At 40.4% G+C, this 17,603-nt stretch overlaps 1 long non-coding RNA gene across 2 annotated transcripts in view; it reads left to right on the top strand.

Annotated features, from left to right (window-relative positions):
• LOC141577152 (uncharacterized) overlaps positions 1-17,603 on the top strand; it is an 89,729-nt gene that overhangs the window by 46,903 nt on the left and 25,223 nt on the right. The window contains exon 5 of one of the 2 annotated variants that reach the window (XR_012505792.1): positions 10,758-10,978. This is a non-coding gene — a long non-coding RNA (uncharacterized LOC141577152). Of the gene's footprint in view, positions 1-8,096; positions 8,186-10,757; positions 10,979-17,603 lie in introns of those variants that run through there. The other variant, XR_012505793.1, reaches the window with a different exon arrangement.

Below are 17,603 nucleotides of genomic sequence, written 5' to 3'. Positions count from 1 at the left end.
TCCCCAAGAGTTTATAAAAGGAGTAATAAGGATTTTCTTTGGGACTTATACTAGCCAGGAAACACATAAGATGATTAGAAGGGAGACTTGTAAATCACTTTGATATTAAGTTGACATTTGTTGAACACCCAAAATGTGCTACATTCTTTTCTGAGAGTTTTACAGAAATGAATCCTTCAATCTTCTCAACAAGCGAGTAAGGAAGGTTTGATTGTTATCCCAGTTTTACAGTGTGGAAATTGAGGCACACAGAGGGTACGTTGGCCAAAATCACAGAAATAGTAAGTGGCAGAGCTGGTATCTAAACCCTGGCTTACTGGTTTGAGGCTCCCAGAGATGGGCTTTGGGTGTTTAGTGTTATCTGCATCCCTGAATCTTTGTACCTCTGTGCATATTTTAGCCCAGAAAGGACAGGGAAAAGAGAGTTACACAGATGCTCATAGTCATGTATTGGCCACTGTCCACAGAGAGTGAATCGTGATTGGCGTTATTTGTTTTCCAGGCAGTAGATCAGTTCTTATAACAGAAATTTAGTCCATTGAGTTAATCTAGAAACCCTTCCTGCTCTGTTTCTGTCCATGCTTGCCATGTGACTGCCTCCCCGTGATTAGGCCATTGAGAAAATGTACTCATGGTTGAACTCTGATATTTCAGTCTGGTTCATAGTTTCACGTCTTCTGTTACATTAATAAGTTAAGTTTCTGGTTTTCTTTCATCAGTGTGTCATGAGTTTGGTTAATGTGAAACAAGTCCATGGGAGCCAAGGGGTGATGACGGTATAATTTCTGAGCACGTTGTGGCAATTCTACCCTTGCAGACCTGGCGGGAGTATGTCCGCCTTCCTCACTGATTTCCCCCAACAGCAGGGTCCTCTCCCACCCCCGCATGTGAGGCTGGGAGCTCTCTGAGTAGGCCAGTCAGAGGCCAAGTCCACCAATCAGAAAATGATGAAGTACCTGGAAGTGGTTTTAATAGAAGAAAAGGGTTTCCAGATAGTACAATGGGCTGTTCGAGTCCGTTTGGTGAAAAGCTGTCCAGTGTCTGTGGTTGAGGTGCTTCTTTGCTGTTGAAAAGCCTGGATTAGATGAAGGGATTTTAAAAAGCAGAAAGGAGTGATTTCAGGTGGTACGTCCACACCGGTGAGAAGTGATGGATGACCACCTGTGTGAGGCATAGACAGGGTCTTACAAACTTCTTAAAATAACTTTAAAAGCTCTTCCATCTGAGTGCATTTCATATGGGGTCCAGTTCTTCACTGGTCACCCTGAGAGGGCAAATAATTGATGATGGCAGAAAGGACACGGAGGCATCAAAAAGGTCTCAGTCATTTTCCCTTTTTAAAGGATGTGGCAAAGTGTAATATATTTGAGCTGGTTTTTCACTGAACAATTTTTAGTGTTTTCTGGGACTCCCCAATGCCCCAAGGTTCCATGCAGCTGGGTGTCCCCTCAGAGCAGGTCTGTCAGAGCTTGCCCTGGGTTGACGTGGTGTCACGGGGAGCAGGACGGTCAGAGTCCCCGGATCTTCCGAGCTCCGTCTCCTCATCCTCAGTGCCGGGTTTCTCATCCGTGTCTACTTAGGGTTGTTGAGAATCACACGTGATGGTTCAGGTGTGATTTGTGATAGTCTCTGTGATTGGCATATAGTCAATATTTGAAAGAAACACTTTTTTTTTTTAGTATAATTGTAGCATATAAATTGCAGTGCTTTTTAGTCTGCTTTTTTTTATATAACTTTATTCTTATTTTTAAATATGCACTTATTTTTATTTATTTTTTGGAGGTACTGGGGACTGAATCCAGGACATTGTTCATGCTAAGCAGGTGCTCTACAACTGAGTAATACACACCCTCCTTGTCTGCACTTGAAAATAAATATTTCAATGCGCAAAATAGCTCTTAAACACCATCATGGGACCTAGTCACTGTATAGAGAGTTGAACACGTATGCTTTTTCAATAAGAATAAATGTTGTTGAGACATACATTTCTGAATCTGTTAATGTGCTTAAAAACGATCATAGGTAGTGATAAACACGAATCTTTGATCCAGTACTTCTTAGGGTCTGTTTTGCCATCAAGTGAAATTACATTCTACAGAGAAAGCTAATTGGATCTCTTTGATATTTGGATGGTTTAGCAGATGATGAAGGCTTTCAAAAGCTGACAGATTTGTATTTTAAACTAACTACAAAGTTATCTTCTAGAAGTTGGAATTCCTAAACTTGTGAAGTGCCCAGTAATCCAGGGGGTATGTGTCTGTGTCTGTGTGAACGTTTGTGTGTGTGATTTCAGGAATCTAGAAATAAGTTTCATATGGACTTCTGATACCTTTCTCCTACAGTTCAAGGTATAGGCATATATTTACACAAATAAATTGATATTCTTTTGTCATTTTGCATATTGGTGGGAATAAGAGTTTCTCATACTTGTTTCAGAAGGGTTGGGGAGCATGAGCTCAGAAAACGGGAGGAGAAAGAGGGAGGGAGGCACTTCACACTTTGTGCAGGATATGAGAAACAGTAGCTTTTTTTTCTCTTTTCTTCTAAAGCAAACTGGCACTGAATTGTAACCGACTATTACCCAGAATTGCTTTTCTGATCAGATACAAGTGCCTCAGATTTTTCAAGCCAACATGAATGATGAAATGTGTTTTAGCAGTTATCATTAAAAGTAGTTTTATTTTTCAAGTAAAAGGCTATAGCCTGTTCTTCCAGCGGTACATGAAGTCCTCATTGTTCTATGTACATGATCTATGTGCTTAGTTTCTTTGTTTTTTTTTTTTTAAGTGCTTGTTTCATTGTGGCGTGAATGAATGTTTAAAATTTCTGGATTTTGATCTTTAGAACATGCTGATTTATCAGAGCTGTTAAAAACCTGATTGTTCTTTGGTCCTTGTTTGTTGGGGCACCCTATTGATTTCTGTTGTCTGTTAAAGCAGGAAATGCTTCCTCTAGCCTGCAGATCATAAAGTGAATGGTTGGCAGTGTGCCTTTAAAATTATTTGAATACATTGAGCATGTTTGTCCAGTGAATTCTGAATTAACTCATTCTGTGGACTTTGCTTTGGTTCTGTGGCTTTTGCACCTCTCCACAAGAATTTGAATTCTCTGTTGCATTTTGTATACGTGTTCTTAACAGGGGAAGAAATTTTGCATTTTTTACAGAGGTGGCTTTTCCTATCCCCTCTGAATGCCTTCTATAATTGATACAATAGTAACCTGTTATTGCAGTGCATAATTCTTTCATAAACTATTTTTTGGCATATTCAGAAACAATGACAAAGAATGATAATAAAAAATATGAAAACCTTCCTTCCTTTGAAGAATAGAAATCAGGTGGTCAGGCTCACGCATGCTTTGTGCCTGACACACTTACTCTCATGTCATTGTGTATCATGATTCGGAGATGGAGTTGCTCCAGGTTTATAGATTTTTGTTTTAACATTTGTGTTGAATTCTTTCTCCAGGCTGATGTTTCCTGTTGGTTTTGTGGAAAGAGTAGAAGGGAAACAAATCCTTTGTTTTGTTTTCAGGAGGCCTGAGTTGATGAGAAAAATGTTGAGGGTGGGCTGAGGAAAAGAGTGACACTCCCTCTCCTCCCGGCTGAAATTGATAAACAAAGAAATCAATTAAGTGTATCGGTATTTGACCAATAGAAGTTAGAGAGCCCAAAATGGCTAGATATGCCCAATGGAAATTACTGAATTCACCTGCAGAATTATCTGCTTTACCAAGTAGAAGCAACTTAGAGCAATCAGAAAAATCAGTAATATGATGAGATATAAAAGGAATATTATACCTTTTATTTCTGAAACTTTTCTACGGTAAGTTGTGTAGAGCTAAAATTAAGTTTCAAGCACCAGGAGTTAAGAGTGTGGGTAGTTCTGTAGGATCGTTATTCACGGATGTACCTAGACCCTGCTAGAGTGGCTGAAGATGGCAGGAAAAGACCCAGAGGCAGGATTTGTCATCTTAGGGTGTCCTCCATAATGGTTCCATGTGGGAGCCCATGATTGGTTTAACAAATTGTAACACACTCCAGCCGCCTGTGAACTTTAAGAAGAAAAATATATGCTTAAAAACTGCTTTACAAGCAAGTGCCTGTACATCCTCACTCCAGTCTCCTTGCATTAAAAAGCAGAGACAATGCTTTGCTTGCATAGTTGAGGTTTTAGATAGCACTCTGCTGGTTGCAAAGCAAGGACCGAGGCCCTCAGGTATAAACGCTGAGCTTGTGTGCTGTTAGATAGTCTATGATCCACAGAACAAGGACCTGGCTGGTCTGGTGGTCTGCTTTGTAATTCACATGTCTAAAAATGTATCTTGTTCCCCTCACCCCATTACTTCCCTAAAGATACACTAATCCTTTGTACTCATTGTGTATTCTACAATCTCTGCTTCATACTGTCTTTCCCAAAGTTCCTATTACTATCACACAATTGTTAATGAATTTTTCCTTTGATTATACACAATAAATAAGGGTGCAATTTAGAGGCTTGTGGAGTTGGCTCCCTACTCCCTCTCGATTTATTGACTTTTTCCACAGAGACTTGAATAATCATTCCATGTCGGTAAGACTTCTGCCAGCCAACCCACAGTTCCAGGTGAGAAGGATGCAGGTTTACCACTCCTACCCGATGGAGAGAGAGGAGAGAATTGAGATATGCTCCCCCATGGTCGCTTCCTGTCCCACGGCCACTGCAGTTCACCTGCAGCCTTCTGGCCTCTGCTCAGAGGGCCTCTGTCCCAGGACTGACTGCAGCCTTTTCTTCCCTTGTCAACATTTCCTGTGCCTTTCAGAAGTTGGTCTCTTCTCTGCAATTCAACCCTGGCAGATGTGATGGTGGTCAGCGTGCTGGTGGGCAGTCCTTTGGGGACTCCCAGGAGACATGCTGATTCTCCTGAGTCTCTCAATCGGGGTTACAGAACAGTCGAGCACCGAAGGAAGCCCATTCACGTGAGGTCAACAGAGCATTTTATCACTTTCATTTTATTTTTAAATTTTCAGTGGAGAAATTATTTGTAGCAAACTGTTCCAGATATTCGGCCGCCTGCTTTCCTCACCACCATTTCCTTGTTGGCTCTGGTGCTTGTTTTAAGAACCAGGTTTCTTCTCTGGTCATTTGTAGCAGCTGGGCTTGCTGAATCCTTGATCTGCATTTGAAGCAGAATGCTTCTTCCTGATGTGAAACTGATTTTCCTATTTCTGAATATTTCGTGTACACTCAGCAACTGTTTCAAGTGAAATGCTCTTGTCCAATTTTGGTTAACTCACATTTGCTGATCTCCTACTTTCATGCTGAGGGCAGTTTCTTCTTCCTCTAATAAAAGTTAGCAATTTGCATTTACTAGGGAAGGTACTGGCCCGAGTTGCTTTTTTTCTTACCAGTTTTAATACAATTCACCCATTTAAATATACAGTCGTTTTTACTCTATGCCCAGAATTGTGCATCCCATTTAATCTTAGAATATTTTCATTCCCCCAACAGGAAGCCCCGTATGCATAAGCAGTCATTCCCATCTTCCCCATCCTCCCCCAGCCCCAAGGAGCCACTCTTCTCTCTCTGTGGATTTGCCTGTGCTGGACATTTCATTTAAATCGAGTCACTTCATGTAGGTGGAACCGTCTATTGTGACTGACTTATTTCACACTGAGTAACGTTATCAAAGTTTGTCCACGTTGTGGCCTGGGTCAGTACTCTATGCTTTGCTATTGCTGACTAATATTCCACTGTATGGCTGGGCCCCACTGTTTACCCATTCATCAGGTGATAGGCAATTGGGTTGTTTCTGCTTTTTGGCTGTGATGAGTAGTGTCGCCATGAATATTCCTGTAGGAGTTTTTATGTGGACATTTGTTTTCAGTTCTCTTACGTTTGTGCCCAGACAGCAGAGTTGCTGGGTCATTCAGAAACCAAATGTTCAACTCTCTGAGGACCTGCCAGGCTGTTTTCCAAAGTGGCCACGCTGTGTTACGTCCTCACCAGCAAGGGCTGCGCGCTCCGCTTCCTCTGTGTCCTTATTAGTGCTTGTTACTCTTTTTTTTATTATAACCTATTGTTGTGAGTGTGAAGCGGTTTCTCCTAGTGGGTTTGACTTGATTTCCCTTACAGCTAATGATATTGAACATCGTTTCATTGTGCTTATTGGCCATTTGTATATTTTCCTTGAAAAATACCATTTCAGATCCTTTATTCACCTTTTAATTGAGTTGCCTTTTTATTGTTGAGTTGTAGGAGGTACTTTTTTTTTTATAGATACAAATTCCTTATCAGATAAATGATTTGAAAAAAATTTCTTCTGTGTGTTGTTTTTTCACTTTCTGGATGGTGCCCTTTGAAGCAAAGTTTTAAATTTTGATGAACTCCAATTTATCTCTGTTTTCTTTGTTCCTTGTGCTTTTGGGGTATTATTTAAAATCTGAGGTATTTTATTTAAAATTTTATATATAAAATAACTTAATTCGTAGGACCGTTCTAGGAGATGGGTGCGGTTGTTGTCCCCAGTGTATGGATAGAAGACTGAGATGCAGAAAATTTCTCTGAAATATCAGTTTCACAGCTACCCAGTGCTGTGGGAGTTCAGGCACTCATGTTCGTCCCAAACATCTGTGATCCTCACCACCATGCTCCACTACTGCCTGGAATCGTTAATGAAAACGTCTTTCCTTTTTTGATTCCTTGTTTGTTTTCTCATTGGGGACCTCATCTCCTCATTTTCCTTTCGGATATCAGTATAGATTTATTTTAGGTCTCATGTAGGCAGAAGCATTTCTATCAGTTAACTTCTTTATTACTCACTCTCCAGTGATGATTGTTGCTAGTTGACCTAATCAAGTCATGCTTAAGTCTTTCCTTCTCATGACACTAAAAACAGTCATGACTTACAGAATGCTAAAAGCAGAAAGTACTTGATTGATTTTATTTTGCTACCCAATCAAACCAATCAAATAAAAACCCGCTGTTGACACAGATTATAAGCCCTCCAGGTTAGGGTCACTGTCTTCCTTGTGTTTCATTTATTTGGTCACAGTGTCTGGATAGTGCCTTGCTGTTCAGCAGTTTTGTTAGGAAATGGTGCTCGTGAATCATTGTAAGGACAGAATTTTGACAACAGACTGTGTTTTTCATTTCACAAGGGAAAAGATAATATAGAAATACTGCTCAGATCTATTTGAAAATTAAGCTTGGAATTTTGAGAACAATTCAAGAAACCATACAAAGATTTTTCACTAATTTTAGATCTATCTTAAACACATTATGGTTACATAGCAGAGTAACTTATCAAGTAGATTTGTCAAGAGGAGTGTATTATTGATTTTTTGTTTTAGTTGAAATATTCTATCTGGGATAAAGTAATCAGTGCCTATAAATGAACAAATATGTTTGTATTTCTATGCAACATGGGAGCAGACTACATATGTTTCAATATAATATATATGACTGTGTGTTTTAATCTGTCTGTCAGTGTTTTTATAGTTTTTCAGCAATGTTGTAACATTAGAATTCTAAGAAATTCACTCCCGATACTACTGCAGTTTGTACTGTGTATCCTGTCTTATGTATGGGATTCCACTGTCCCCTAAGTGAGGAATTTCCTCTCCTATTGAGTTAGAAGCAGATTTAAAGGAACTGTGATTTCTAGGCCTTTGCTCTCCATGTGTTTGCACTTGGGTGTCAATCACAATTTTCCCTTTCTTGAGTTTTCATTGTTCAATTAGAATTTTTGAAAATAACTATTAATATGTTTCACTAGTCTCCCTAGAAACTTGATGTTTTTGTGCTTTTCAGTTTTCAATTTATGAAAATTATAAATGCACACTTGTTTTTAAGTAGTCCTTTTTCACTAGATATTTGTTTACCTCTTTATAGTTAAAATAATTTTTTTCCTAATGAATGAATCACTGTGCATGTTTTACAAGATATCTTACTTTTTATTTTTCTTATTCTAACAGGTATATTCATTGTACAGAATTTTGAAAATAAGGATAAACCCAGTAATAACTTAAAAATGGCCTCTAATGTCACCTGGAGATACAGTTGTAAGGTTTGAAATTGAGAATTACAAGTCCTCTCATGTTTTTCTTCTTTTTCAAGTACGTTTTGGTTACTGAGTCCCTCAAATTCCCATATGAATAGTAGCAGCAGCTAGTCAGTTACTGCAGAGGAGCCCGCTGGGATTGTGATTGAGACCACGTTGAGTATACAGATCGCTCTGGGGAGCACTGCCATCCCAAGAGCGCTGTCATCTGATCCAGGAATGTGCGTGGTGTGTCTGTCCAGGTATTTAGGTCTTCTTTAATTTTTTTCAACCATGCGTAGAGTTTACATAGTATTATTTTACCTTATTTTTTTGCCTTTATACTGAGTACAATTGTGCAAGGTACTAGGATCAGAATTGTATTATAGCCCCGCCACTTGCTGCCACCATGGACGCTGCACTCTTGCTTTGCCCTGTGTAAAATCTTGCACAAAATAGGACCTAAGTAACTCTCTCTTGAATGAATGATTATATGATTGCTGGATGATGCTGGAGAGTCCTTGTGATGATGTCTTTTTCCCAGACTTTCCCCTCTTCTTAACTATGCCTTTTCTCTTCCTTTCCTCCAACCTGGGTTTCAGCCTGCCTGTGGCATTGATTTTCCCTGAGTGTGGACTCTTCCTTTCACTAGTTCACGATAATGTTTCATGCGGGCTATGAAAACTTGCTAGATGTCAAGAAATAGCAAATTCACTGCATGCTAGTATTTTTAGTCTGTGGTATTATATTATCCATTGAAATTAAATCAGGCTGACCCCCTGAGCCCTCCCCTGATCTCTTTTCTCCTTCCTACGGGTGATACTTCTCTGGTTGCTGTCTGTGCCCTTCCCCCAGACTTGGTTTTGGAGTTGAGTAAGTCACCATCAGTGGAGCTCTCTCTTTAAAGATGAAGAGAACATTTGCTCCTTCTTCCTGGTTGGGGACTTGGATGAGATGAGGTAACAGATAAAGAATGGAGCCCCAGATCATTCTGACCACTGCTCTTTCCGTTCCTTTCTCCAGGGGAAAAGAGTACAATTCAAAAATATAAAGATTGTGAGCTAATGAGATAGACAAGACAACCGAACATTTGTTAAATATCCTTTCATGCCGGACACAAATGTATTATACACACAAAAAGCACACAAATCACGGTAGTATTGCGGTTACAAACGTGGGTCCGAGTTCGAGTCCTGCTCTGGAGTGACCAGTCCTGTGAGATGGAGAACTGGTAGGTCGGCTTAGCCTCTCCTGGACTTGTTTTCTGTCCTGCAGAGATGGGGCTCGCTAGGCGTCCCTCTCCCGTAGAGGTGCTGTGGGGTGTAAATGGCACGCGTGGGCAGCCCGAGCACAGCTGCTCATTCCTCGTAAGGGCAGGATAGCATCGCTTTTGCGGTGACAACTTTATGACCGTCCCGTGTAGACTCAGTGCTCCGAAGGGATGCCTTGTGGTTTGGAGATGGGATTCTCACTTCTGTAAATACCCAAGGATTGTGTTATTGGGCCGTGCTGATTTGAATCTATTCTTTAGAAAGTACATATTGTAGATATATTTTTCAAGCATGCATGCTTTTTTCTTTTATTATTTATAGTTCTACCCTCTCATCTCTTGGTGTGACTTTTCATTGAATCCAGGAAACAGTCCTAAGCCACCTGCCTCTTCACACTTCTCTGTGGTGGTTTTCTTCCCTGACTAGAAGAGGGTTCTGCATAGGAAATTTTCTTTGTTCCCCTTTTCTTGGAGTCACTCTGTCTCCCCAACTCTCTCCTGTCCATCTGTCCATTTCTCTACCCACTGATTCTTCTGACATGTTCCAAAAAGCATTTCAGGCAGCTTACAGAAGAACAGATACCAAATAAACAGGTGAGGAAATGGGGCCAAGTTCAGACAGTGAGGCTAGGAGGCGAGCCTGTGTGGGAGATGCAGGCGTGAGACACACGCCTCAGCCCTGTGACTTATAAGATCGACAACAACAGTGTGCCTGAGGCTCCCAGCAGACACAGGGAAACAGGGTTTGTGGGAGATGCTCACTGGCTGTGAAATAAATAAGTGGCTTAGGAGATGCCCAGCCTTTCCAGCTACTAAGGCTTAGGAGAATATTTTGAGTTTCTTCCAAAATCAGAGTATTGCATCTTTTCTTTTTTCAGAGATCTATGTATAGTTTTTTACATTCTATACCTGGAAATTTCTCCAAAACTGCTTCCCACGTGAGTCCCATGGCTCGGGAATGGGGTGGTTCTGCTCATTGACGGGGGTTGGCCAGAAACAGAAAATGACAGCCTCAAAGGAGCCTGGGATTTGTCAGTTATGTTTTGTCAGTGCTGTAGATTTCAGAAAACGCTTTCACCGTTTCTCTCCATCTGAGGTGGCAGCGTGCTCTCTTAGCAGCATCAGGAGCTCAGGGCCGCGGGATGGTGGGGGCTGACTGCACTGCTATCAAGACAGCTGTGCCAGTCACTGCAGGCGTGGTGATTTTACATAGTGCATTTCATGTTCTTTAATAGGTTTCAACAGGTAGTTAATTAACTGAGTTAATTAACATTTAAAAAATATGATGCTTTGTTGAAAAGACAGTTATAGGCAGAATATAAGTTGTGAACACTTTAAAAACGGTTTCATTACTGAAATTTTAGTAGGGAAGATTTAGTTTATCTTATTTACACCTCTCTTCAAAAGTAACAAAGAAACAAGACAGAAAAAGCAGAGGATGATTTCTGTTCTTCCTCTCGGCTTGCAGGTGCCCTCACCTCCAGTGGCATCCATCCAGACACCAGCACTGACACTGGCCGTGCTCAGAACTGCCTCAGCCCTGAAGACACAACTGACAAATAGAAGGGGGACACGCCCTGTGACAGCAGGTGCTCTCACTTTGTGGGTCCTTATGTAACTGCGCAGTGTTATTCAGGATCGCCCGTTCTACACTGTGTGACGCTGCTGCCGTGTCTCCTAGATATTTCTGTAAGTACTCGTGTATTTTTTTCAATGTGTGGTACTAGACATCTAAAAATGCTTTTTTCAGATGAAAAATAATGTGTATTTAATATAATAAGTCTTAAAAAAAGGGACAAAAGGGTCTATCCTGGTCCCACTACTCAGAGATAATAATTAACACTTTAACATCTATTTTCAGTTCTTTTCATCAGTGTGTATTACGTCTGTCATAAAAACGAGCGAGCACTCTGTGCCTGTTTACTTTGTGGAGACCTCCATTTTTCATTCGGCTTATTACACTTTTTTCTACAGTATTCTCTCTTCCCTGGCATGATTTTTAATGACCAGTATAGCATTCTGTCTTGTGGAGGCAACGTCCATTTTACTTCGGACTTAAATAACCTTTTAAATTCCAAGTATATTTAACTGAAATACTGAAAAGAGAACTGTGGTGGTACCGAAAGGCCCCTACATCCCTTCCCCTTTTTTTCCTGAGAGTAAAAACTGCTGACAATGTGGTGTATATATTTCATGACCTTTATGCCTGTCATATATATATACACATACATACATACATGTATATGAGAAATCTATGTATATGTGTGTGTATATATGCTTTATTGAAAAATAAGGCCATACTATATGTTTTGTGCAGCTCGGTTTATTCACTGAGGTGTATATCATAGACGTCCTCCCACTCCAGACTCACCCGGTCCTTTCAGATAGAGTAGAGGGGTCTCCTGATGTGCAGTAGATTTGGTCTCTTGTGTAAGGACACCTTTGGTGGGAGAGTACTGTGGACAAGGCCTTGGACCACGCCAAAACGCCTGCCCCTTAGTGCCCACAGCTCGCCTTCATTTACCGCATCATTGTCTTGATGGTGGATACTTAAGTTTTCTCCATTTTCCACTGTCAGAAAGGGTGTTTGACTGGCGTCCTTCTTGTACAAACATTCCTGTGATCTTGTATGAGTATTCCTTTAGTTAAGGTTTCTGGAAATTTAGTCCCTGGATGTGACAATTACATACATCACAGGCTCCTTTCAAGTGACTCTAGAAATTCCTTCTCCTGCGGGGAATGAAAAGATGTAGAATAACTTATGTAACCAGTTCTCTATCGCTGGATATGATTTCACTTCAGCTTTTCTTCCCACCATTGTAAACAGTGCTGTGTAAATGCTCTGATGAGTACATCTTTTTGAACTGATTTTTTTTCTAAGCGAAACTATTCCTAAAATGGAGTTCAGTCTGTGTGTACACACATTTTTCAGAGTTTACATATCCATTGACACGTCATCCTCCAAAAAGATCGCTCAGTTTGTTCTCTCAAAGATGGACACTACCTAGAATATTTTTTAAAAACATTTGCCAATATGATGAGCAAAATTGCTTTTTCATTGTTTTAGTTTGCACTTGATGACCAGTGAGGTATTGAGCATTTTTCACTCATTAGCCATCTGACTTTTAAAAGGTGAATGATCCCTTTTGTCTTTTGCACACATTTAAGTGAGGGAGCTTCTTGTTGCTTTGTGACAGCTCTTTGTATGTTATGAACATTAACCCCTTGTCTTCATTAACATGTATCACAGAGCTTTTTCTTGTCATTTCTTGCCTTTCATTTTGTTCAGTAGGTTTATTTTTGTTGTGGCCGAAAATAATCTTAAGACAGTAAATGTCTTCTTTTTGGGTTTTATCCTTGATAGTATTCTTAGAAATATTTTCTTATAATGGTATATATCTCCTCTGTAGGATTTTTTAATCTCTATGATGGAGATGATAATACTACTTTTTATAGTGAGGAGAAGTTGAATTACTATAAGCAAAGATTTGTATTTGCTGTTATTAGTACTTTCTAATATTTACATCACTATCTGTAATTTTTCTTGTGGTCATTATGACTGGAATAGAATTTGTTTTTTCCAGGTGATTCTCTGATTGTCCCAAGACAATTATTGAATTCATACTTTGCTCTTTGATTTGAAATCCCAACTGTACAAAATATTTATGTGCACTAGAGTCTCTTTTTGAGCTCATGGTTTATTTCTGTCAGTCTTACTTTCTTACTCCAGTGCTATATCTTACATATTGTAAAAATTTATTTAATATCTGACAGTGCGATTTTTTTTATTCTTTTTTCCATCCCCAATTTTCTTGTCTAGTATTATGAGTTTATTATTCCTGAAGAGTTCCAAAATATTTTGTTCAAGTTAAAAAAAAACAGATAAGAGCTCTCATGGGAATTTTTAGTAAGTTTTGAATTATTCTTAGGAGAACGTTCATCTTTACAAAACTGCTTTCCTCCATACAATATGTTGATGTCTCTGCATTCACACTTCTTACTTTACCCCTCAGTACAGTCCTGTGTTTCTCCATGTACAACATGGGCATTGTTTTTGAGTTTATTCCAGATTATTGTTGAAGTTTTTGTTAATTTTGTAAGTGAGAATTTTTTGCTATTATATTTTTTAACTGTTAAAACTGACACCTAGGAAGGCAGATTCAATTTGTAAATACTCACTTTGTAACTTGTCATTTAAAATTGTAAGTATTAAGTACTTGTTACAGAATAGTTTCTTTTCTGTTTTTTAAAATTTGTTTCCAAGATTCTCAAAATGGTCATAGCTAAGTAGTATAGGTGGGGAGACAGATGGAGAGAGGTAGTGTGGCTCATGTACAAACTGTGAGCACTTTCATGGCTGCCTTTATGCTGGAAAAGCCGCTGAAGAGCCCAGGTAAGAACAGGGGTGGCTTTGTACGCACTTGAAAGCCAGCTTTCCTGCCTGTATGGAGAAGCCTGGTGAGTGAGGCAGATATATGATCAAGGTCGAGTGGAGGTTATTGGCTGCACAGAGCACTGTGTCTGTGAGAACAGGATACCATCGCCATGGGAAATGCTTGGTGCCAGGAACAATGCAGGGAGCTGGGAAGCCTGTCTGTTAAGGATTTTCCAGCCCTGGGAGTGGGAAGATCAGACTCTCCATTCAGATCTGAGTTTGAATTCATCCTCTTTAGTTTACTGGTCCTCTGACTTTTCTCAAGTTATACATCCTCTTTGAACTCCTGTTTTCTTGTCTCTCAAAACAGGAGAATTACGGCCTGCTGCTAGAGTGTTTGATCAGGGTAAATAATTTGTGTCTATAAGATGCCATGTACAGTCACAATCTCAGTGAGAAATGGGCTGTCGCCTCTTCTTCTGCAACTCAGTGCTTGATGAGACATGGGGGAAAGCCAGTCCCTAATTTGTGTGTGATGCAAGTAGGAACAAAATTAAAGTCTTGCCTTTCCCTAGTAGTATTCTTACTCCTTTGCTTCATTTACTTCTTTCCTCCTTTCCTTTCCCCTTTCCCCTCCTCCATCAAAAGATCCTGGGACTCTCTCAGAACACTAGATTCAAGTTACTTTAAAGGTTGGCTCATCCTCATGAAATGACAGTAACATAAAAAAAATCTGTACACATCCCAGAATGCATTGTATTTGATTTACACACACACACGCGTGCACAAAAACACACACACAATCAGGCTACCTCCCACTTGCAGAGGGTGAAGGAACACTTTTTCTGAGTTTTCATTCACTGAGCGTGAGAACAAAGTCTCTTACGCAGACTTTCACCAGCCTTCGTGCATGGTGTTTTTAATTGGATTTCTGCTTTTTGGCCATAGATATAGTATCCTAATAGAAGAGAGAAAGTGAAGACATAGACATTCTGCTGAGATATTGGTGTCATCATATTTGAGTTGGAAAGGGCTTAAGACAGCATAGAGTCATAACTTTTTATGGGTGAGAATCCATGATGGTGTAACTTGGACAAGAACCTGGGTCTTCTGCCATCTTGTCCATGTGGGTGAAAAGGCAACTGGGTGGGGGATGGCAGGGATCTTTCTTGCTTGAGTTCCATGGTCTTGCTAATTTTCATTGCTCAGCTGCCTTTAGTTTATGTCCATGAGGCCTCTCATGGGAAGGTCACTCTGTCCTGATAGATTGTTTCTTATCAGCAAAAAGCTCTGGACCCACTCATATTTCCCAGAGTTTTCTGCTGACCTGCTGACACTTTATATAAATGAGACCAAGAAACTACTGAATATAAAATCCTTATTGTTATCGTTTGCCCTCGAGTTCCATAGGAATGGGGTGCTGTCTCAGGCTGTCTAATGCTAGATCTGAACAAAGATAGGGTGATAGGCTGTGCTGCTGGACCTCCACAGTCGAAGGGGATTTCCACCTTAGTTTTTAGAATCAGGCAGATGAGTTCAAATATTGCCTTTACCAGTAATTATCTTTGTGACTTGGGGGAGAAACTGTACTTTTTTGTGTCCAATTTTCTTTGTTTGTAAATAAGTTCAGTATTTATTTTAAGGTTTCAGTTTTAGAATTGAATGAGCTAATTCCCTCATTTATACCTAAAATAGTGATCGCGTGGTTCTATGCTGGTGCTTTGGAGGTTGATTACTATGGGACTCGGCAGTGAGAATGGGGGTGGTGGACCCCTGGATAATAGAGCTTATATTCCAGGATATGCTTGTAAAAGACTGGATGTGCAGTGGATTTTTAGTAAATATCCACTCCTTTCCTACTCTGCTTTGATTGTGTATATATCTTTATACTAATATATGAACAATTTTTATTGCAATTTAAATATCTTTGTAGTATTTACAATATGTAGCTATAAAAAATACGTGAAATAAAATGATTTGACTTTTATTTTCTTTTCAATAAGCAAAACAAAATAAAATAGAAAAGAACAAAGTTTTGAAGGAGTAGAAATAATTTTATTTCCATGGAATCAATTCCGAATAATAGGTTTTTTGGTCGTGTTCTTAAACAGCATATAAAATTGATTGGTTGTGACATACTGGAAATGAGGAAACAGTGGAGACATACTACCTCTAATGCAGTCATTTATTTACCAAGTCCAAACTCGTTCTGCTTGCTGCATGACAGGCCAATAAATCAGGAGATGAGCTTTTGGAGTAAGGAGTAGTGACTTTATTTGAAAAGCTGGCAGACTCAGAAGATGGCATACTGATATCCAGGAGAACTCTCTTCCCCAAGTCAGAATTCAGTCTCCTTTTATACTAAAAAGTGGTGGGGGTGTGGTTGGTTGTTGCAAACTTCTTGCTGTACGAATTGATTTCCTTGGAATCCTTTGTTCTTGCAGGTGTCCATGTGGGTCAAATCATGGCGCCCCTGTAAAACCTCAAAAAAAAACAAAGTTTATTTTTATTTTGCAACTTGCCATCTCTACATAAGTGTAGAAGAGCTAACATCCTTAAAGATCAGAGCCCGCAGAATAGGCCCTCCTGGATATTTCAGGCTAAAGGCAACTTTCTTTTACAAAAGGTGCAGAGATAACAAGTCTTAGCCTAGAAAACAGGGTACAGGTTTAAAGCCAAATGAACACATCTAACATGGAGTCAAATTTGTTCTTTTCTATTACAATTTCTTTTTCCACCTCATAGATAATTTTAGTAAGAAACATGAGCAATTTTTTTACTTTTGCTTCTTAATAACGGAAAAGTGGCCCAACTACAGTATTGTGAACAGGGATGCTGTGCGGGCATAGGGGTCACAGCAAACTCTTGTTGGGGGTGGTCGACCCTGCAACATGTCTGATGCCCTGTGAGTGTTGGTGAGGGTCCCCCTAACCAGGGGCTCTCTTCAGGAACCACCATGTGGGTATTGACCTCTGGAGACTTCTTTTTCAGCTGTAGGAAATTTTTTTAGATGCTGTGATGAAAAAATCACTACAGCTGGGGATAATCAGGGAATAAAGGAAGGGGAAAAGGGCTTGGAGTAGTGTAGAAGAGGACAGAAGATCAGGGAGCCTGGGGGCTTGTGGGCAGGGCCACGGGAGAGAGAGTAGCAGAGGTGGGGAGGGGCCCGGCTCCAGAACCAGCTCCTGCACCTTTCCCTGCACCCAAGCCTCACAGCTTTTAATTGGGCCCAAGACTCTTTCCTGTCTGGATGTCACCCTGGGCAGAACGTTGAGAATCGAAGGTAAGGGGTGGGCAGCACTCACCTAGGGGGTCACTGAGGACTTTGGTCAAGTCCACAGTGCCTTTTCTAGTCATGTGTCTTCACTTGTTCTTTATCTCAGGATCTGAGAAGCAGGAGCAGGGAAATCAGGGAGAGATCCAGGAAGAGATTTGACTCTGTTAAGAGACGACAGTCACAGCGACACGGGGAGCGAGGACACTTGCAGCAAAGTAAAATGACTTCACAAATATTGCATCAGAGCTGCAGGTGTGAGAGAGCCTAAGCCTGTCTCAGAGTGCAGGGGACAAGAGGAAAGGAATGGTAAAATTAACACTGACAATTGAAATTTTGTTAAATAGCCTGCTAATATTAATTGTATCAAATGAATGTATGCAGGTGTATTTCTATGATCATTTATAGGTACACACAACCCCACCAGCCCCTCTTTCTCCCATCGGGGATGGGCTTTCTCAAGCACAGTGCCCCTCCTGGTTGAGTGGGCCATGCTGCGGGTCCTCGCCTGGGGCCAGGCTGCTGCAGGGCACTGAGTCCCCGAGGCACGGCCTGGGAGACATGACAGGAACATCTCTGCTCATAACTGAGAGCCTCCGTTTCCCCCTGCAGTGTAAGAATGCCGGTGACTCAGTTAGAAGCATGCATCCAACCCGTCCTTCCGT

Source organism: Camelus bactrianus, chromosome 3 (assembly GCF_048773025.1).
Source record: "Camelus bactrianus isolate YW-2024 breed Bactrian camel chromosome 3, ASM4877302v1, whole genome shotgun sequence".
Taxonomy (NCBI): domain Eukaryota; kingdom Metazoa; phylum Chordata; class Mammalia; order Artiodactyla; family Camelidae; genus Camelus; species Camelus bactrianus.
Note: the sequence above shows the minus strand (reverse complement) of the source record. Positions and strands in the feature narration are given on the sequence as shown.